Source organism: Manacus vitellinus, unplaced genomic scaffold (genome assembly GCF_001715985.3).
Source record: "Manacus vitellinus isolate BGI_N305 unplaced genomic scaffold, ASM171598v3 scaffold_48_pilon, whole genome shotgun sequence".
Classification (NCBI taxonomy): Eukaryota; Metazoa; Chordata; class Aves; order Passeriformes; family Pipridae; genus Manacus; species Manacus vitellinus.
The window spans coordinates 5566963-5572131 of record NW_021940593.1 but is presented as its reverse complement, the minus strand read 5'-3'; the positions used below and the strand labels follow the sequence as shown (position 1 = coordinate 5572131).

Sequence of the window (5169 nt, the reverse complement as noted above, 5' to 3'; positions counted from 1 at the left end):
ACCCTGACAACACGGATGACACCAGACACGGGGCAACACCAGGACATGGGGGTGTGGCTCTACCGGCACCGGCGGGACAGCGGGGCGGGGAGTGCAACCAACACGGAGACAAGAAACGTGAAAGGGTTTAGCTGAAAGTGGCGGGGTTTGGAGTAAAAGTTGCCAGGAAAGGCCGGGAGACACCACGTGCAGCCCTGCCCAGCCCCAGGGCAGCTGAGCCCGGGGTCCCAATCAATCGGGTTGGAAAAGACCCCTGGGGTCATGGTGCCCACCCTGCCAAGGGCCATGCCAGGCCACTCTCAGGCACACGGTGGAGTTCTGGGGGTCTCCTGTGCAGGGCCAGGAGTTGGACTCGATGATCCTGACAGGTCCCTTCCAGCTCAGGATATTTTTTTTTCTATGATTTTATGATTCTATGATTTCAACTCCCACCTCCAGCAGTGTCCCAGTTTCCCAGGAGATCCTGGCAGAGCCCAGGCCTGAGCCCCACAAGCCCAAGTCCCACTTCCAGGAGGGGATCAGCTCCCAGCTGACGATCCTGAACAGACATTCCAATGGGGATCTGCTCCCTGACCACGGGGATTCACACCAGCTGCACAATTTGGTTGTGCAACTGAATTGTGCCCAGATTCTGAATCTGCACAGATTCTCATTTCTTTCTGAGACAGAGTCTTGTGTCCCCTCTCTCTGACTGCTGCTTTAATTTCTATGGATAATTGTGATTCCAAAGCAGCCTTGCACCTCCCTCTCTCTCCTGCCAGTGCCATCTGCTGCCTTTCACAGCACACTTTTTGTCCCACCAGCCAAGCCTTTCACTCACCTTCTCCTGCCAGCCCAGGTGAAGACATTTCCACACTGATGGGTGCCTTCCTCCAGTGCTGGTGCTGAAGCAGCCTCCCCCTTCCTTCCAGGGCTTCCATCTCAATTGATCCCAAAAGCAGTTTGCAAGGCAGCAGCAAAACCTGTACACAAACCACTATCAGCCCACTCTGGTACAGCAGGAGTCTCAGCTATCACAGAAAGGCATTAATAAGCTGCCTGGATGTGTCTTGCCAGGACAGGTCAATGCTGACTGCTCATTGTTTTCTAGGATTCCAGTTATTTGTTCATTCCAGCAATTAAGTTGGAATCAGGGACACTCATAAGCATTTTTTCCTTTCTCTTTAGATCTGGGCTGCAAAAAATGAATCACCTCCTCAGTAGCCTAACCAGCCTTCAATCTTCCTCCTCCTAAGGCAGACATTTTTGGTCACTCCCAGCTGGAAATCTTTCACAACAAGAACAGGGAGAGGTCGAATCCCCCATAACAGGGGTCAAAATCCCCCTCTAACACACATTCTTTACTGGGATGACTGAACTGGCTTAAACCCACCTCGCTCAGCAGAGGGAACTGGAGGTTGCAGCATGATCCACAACTAAGATTCTTCCCTAAACTGTTCCCTCAGCTCCAACTCCCTCAGCAACGCTTTGGGAAGGGCAAACCCCGGGTGTTATGTCCCGTTTTGGGGGAGGCTCTGAGATATGAAGTGAATTCAGTCCTTTCTCGTCCAGCTGTGGACACAGATGTGTCCACACAGGGCCAGCACTGCGAGAGCTGCTGCTCCAGAGCAGGAATAAGGCCAGTTTTAAGTGGAACTATCCGTCAAAAAATAAGCCTTCCTTTCCTCTCGTTTTGGTCGCCTTCCAACAGAAATACAACTCCTACAACTAGCAGGAAACACTGGAATGATATCCAAGCTTCTAGCTGAGGCATCTAGTTAAAGCCCCATTATCCAAAGAGTCCATAACATGTAGCCAGAGATTTAACAGCAGCTTCCAGAGATTTGGCAAAACCTCCCACACTGGAGAGGCACATTCAGATTTTTTCTAGTGAGATCTGCTGCTTCCTCAGCATCTTTTGCACTATCCAGACATTTTTAGGAAGCAAGGCAGGCAGTGGGGAACAACAGTGAGCATGTTTGAGGGTTGTGTTGCTCAGCATGGGGCTGAAGGCTCCAGACTGATGGGTTTGGTCTACAGCTGACTTACCCAGGCTGAAGTCAGAGCCCATCTAGTTCCTTGCCATGGCCAAGGCTTTAATCATGCTTGCTGTCCTCTTGGAACCTTTTCCAGATCTCCAGTATCCTTTTGGGGACGACAGGCCGTGAACTGCAGGCAATTTTAAGACACAGGTGAGTCATATCAATGACTTTTAATCAGTTTTATGTCAACCCATTAGCTCAAAAAGCTTAACTTTTTTTTTTAAGGTGTATCCACAGCTGAGGTTTCACCCTTTGTAGAGGGATCTAGTTTCCCACCAGTTTGTTCCCAAAGCAAAGCCACCACCTGCAGTCAACATTCTGCCACTGGTTATTTTGTGCAGTGCAAGTCAGCCCCCAGAGTTTGAGGATATTCCACAACCAACAGCAGCACCAAGGGAGAGGAAAAGACAGAACTCATACATGACCTGAAACAAAGCCCAGGGAAATGCCACTCAGATGTTCAAGTGTCCCCTCTCCCCCTGTCCAGGGCTTAGGAGCACAGGATGTAATCAGCAGATCAAATTAGGCAGTTTCTTTCTTTCAAGGTCCCCACCCTGGGTGTGAGAAACCATAGGAGCCCATCATATATGTAGCATACACAAATCTAACTTCAGAGAAAAGCCAGACTGGCTTAGTTTGCCAGTTTAATGACAGAGGGGAAGACTACTCGTTAACTTTCTCTTTAAAGAAGTGGTTTGTCTTTCCTTAGGCTCGTCCTTAAAAAAAAAAAAGAAGTCTTTTTTTTGCCAAGAGGTTTCCTGTGGCTTGACCATGAGTTTTCAATGTGAATTTGCTAGTTTCATATATTTAGGGCAATTAACAGTTGTTTTACAAGGGCCAGCTGTTAGCAATTGTAATGCTTATTTCTGCTTATTGGGGGCAGCTGGAAAGACACAAAACAGGGAGAAAAATTGAGATTAGTAGTATAACTATTATTAGCCTATAATTACATTTTCCAGCCACTTTTTTGGCTTGAAAAAAAATCTTTTACCAACGCTTAATCCCAATATGAGTATTTTACAAACCCAGATCAAAAAAAATAATAATCTTAGCAATACAGGACCAAAGATTTACCTGTTTTGCAATCTTGTCCATGTAGAAGATGGCAAGCATTTCTTGCTGCTTGTGTCCTCTTTGCCTGCTCCTTTTGTTTGCTCTTCTAGCATCAGGAGAGTCTCTGGGATTCACTTCTTCTGGGGACCTGCCAAAGCTCAAATTAGAAGCTACAGAAATCTCAGGGATGCATTTGTGTGGCCAGGCCTTCCCTTCACTCCCAGGATTGCTCCTAGCATGGAGTGCAGTGTCTGCAGGGGGTTAATACATACAGTTTATAGGTGCAATTCACACAGCTCAGAGCCCAAAAATACTTACAAAGAAACAACTCAGTGCCAAAGCAACAACTGGTATTCGTGCTCCTTAAATTAAATGATCAAGTGAATGAATGACAAGAAAGCCTCTGTTTCAAAATCATCTCCCCTGCTTTTGTGCTGCAGAAATATTTAACAGGGCAATAAACGTACAGACCCTTGGAGAAAGCACAAGGAATCTCTCCCAAGCTGCTTGGCTTCCCACTGCTCAGCCCAGTGGCAGAAGTGACTCTAATCCCATTTTCCCTGCATATCTTGCCCCAGCACACAGGCCAGGTATACATGATTTGGCTTATCAATGTGTTTTCTCTCATGGACCAACTACAGGCTGCCCTGCCCTCAGAGGAGGCTTGACACTGCAGTGGAGAGCTCTGGCTTTTAATCCTTCCTGTGACAGAGCACACTCACCAAGACACTGCCTGCTTGGGGCTGAACAGGGTTGAGAGGCTGGCCCAAGATTTGAGGTCCAAAGTACCTCCTCCAGCTGCTTCCCTCTAAAACCAGCTCTTCTCGCAAGACCCAGTTCTGGGGCCAGTCAGGGTCAATAAATCTGTTAGTTTGTTTTAACAGCAGGGTGGATACTTCCCTTAGAGATTATATTTCAATCCTTTATCTTATTAAGGGAAGATGTGTTTTGTCCATTAATCCAATTAGCCCGGTGGATTAATAAGATCTGGCTTGCTCTGTCTCAGGAAGCACACAAATAGCAGCGAGGCATAATTAAACCTTAAACTTGTAAGTAATTCTGCTAAGAGTCCTGTTTCCTTGCATATTTTGTTTGTTATTTTTACAAGCCACGCTCTCAAATTACGTGACGTGAATTCTCGATCAGAACGGCTCAATTCATGACCAAAAAGCAAAAGGCTGCCCTGAAAACATTTACTTTCATATGTTTATAAAATTCTCTTTGTGCTAAATATAGCCACGTAGGGTCCAGCCCAGAATAATGTTTTCAGTACTTGAGAGGAATCTGTTTGTTCACTTATAAAGGAATGAAAATAATCTGTCATTATTCTGACATGTGCCTTGGCACAGCACACTCTCTGATCAGAGAAATTCGCTGACAAACTCAGCTGTGGCTTTGGGTGCTGGAACACTGAACAGCTCCAGCCTTTGGATTTATACGGCTCCTGGCACGTTTCCCTGTTTGAGGACATATGGTCCTTAACTTTGAACAGTGCTCTTATGTTATGGATACACAACCCGGAGAAGCTTGGAATTGAAAAAAAATAAATAAAAAATACTGGCGGGATCCAAACTCCTGTGCTAAGAACAGCTCAAATTATTGCATAAGCACTGCTGTCTCAGTAACTCCCGTTCGGCCAAATGCAGGATTGCTGATGGAACGAAGCAGGTGCGGGGATAAAAAAAATAAAAAAATAGAGGGAGTTTACTCTCGGGCAGCCTCGCGAACTGCAGAAGTGATTCCAGCGCAGAACTACATTTCCCAGCGCTCCCAGTGCGGGAAGAGCGGCCGGCCCAGTGAGAGCCGCTCCGCGGAGGGAGGCTGAGCCCCGGGACGATCCCAGCTGAGCCCCGGGACGTTCCCAGCTGGTCCCCGCTGCTGGCCAAAGCCCGGCACCGTCCCGGGCGGTCCCTGCTGCCGGACACGGGCTGCAGTGAGTGGGGAATCCCTGGGGAAGGGCGGGCACAGCCCCGCTCCGGCCCGGCCGGAGGAGCTCCCAGCCCAGCCCCGCGGGCTGTGCCGTGTCCGTCAGACCGGGCTGCTCCCAGCCCTGCCCAGCCCGGCCCGGAACGCTTCCAGGGGTAAGCTGAAGGAT

The 5169-nt window shown here is 48.3% G+C and overlaps 2 protein-coding genes and 1 long non-coding RNA gene across 6 annotated transcripts in view; 1 reads left to right on the top strand and 2 right to left on the bottom strand.

Moving 5' to 3' along the window:
- Positions 1–2156, bottom strand: part of P4HA1 (prolyl 4-hydroxylase subunit alpha 1) — a 31602-nt gene extending 29446 nt beyond the window's left edge. For 2 of the 4 annotated variants that reach the window (XM_008927066.4, XM_018079893.3), the window contains exons 1-2: positions 2029–2156; positions 821–962 (exon numbers count right to left, since the gene is read on the bottom strand). The gene's annotated coding sequence lies outside the window, so the exon portion shown is untranslated. The remainder of the gene's footprint in view (positions 1–820; positions 963–2028) is intronic. The other 2 variants (XM_008927064.4, XM_018079892.3) reach the window with 1 other exon arrangement.
- A 341-nt stretch (positions 2157–2497) lies between these two features.
- Positions 2498–5169, bottom strand: part of LOC108640947 — an 11699-nt gene continuing 9027 nt past the window's right edge. Inside the window, exons 2-3 of the long non-coding RNA XR_001921618.2 lie at positions 3096–3222; positions 2498–2575 (exon numbers count right to left, since the gene is read on the bottom strand). This is a non-coding gene — a long non-coding RNA (uncharacterized LOC108640947). The remainder of the gene's footprint in view (positions 2576–3095; positions 3223–5169) is intronic.
- Positions 5095–5169, top strand: part of NUDT13 (nudix hydrolase 13) — a 6742-nt gene continuing 6667 nt past the window's right edge. The window contains exon 1 of the mRNA XM_018079971.2: positions 5095–5155. The gene's annotated coding sequence lies outside the window, so the exon portion shown is untranslated. The remainder of the gene's footprint in view (positions 5156–5169) is intronic.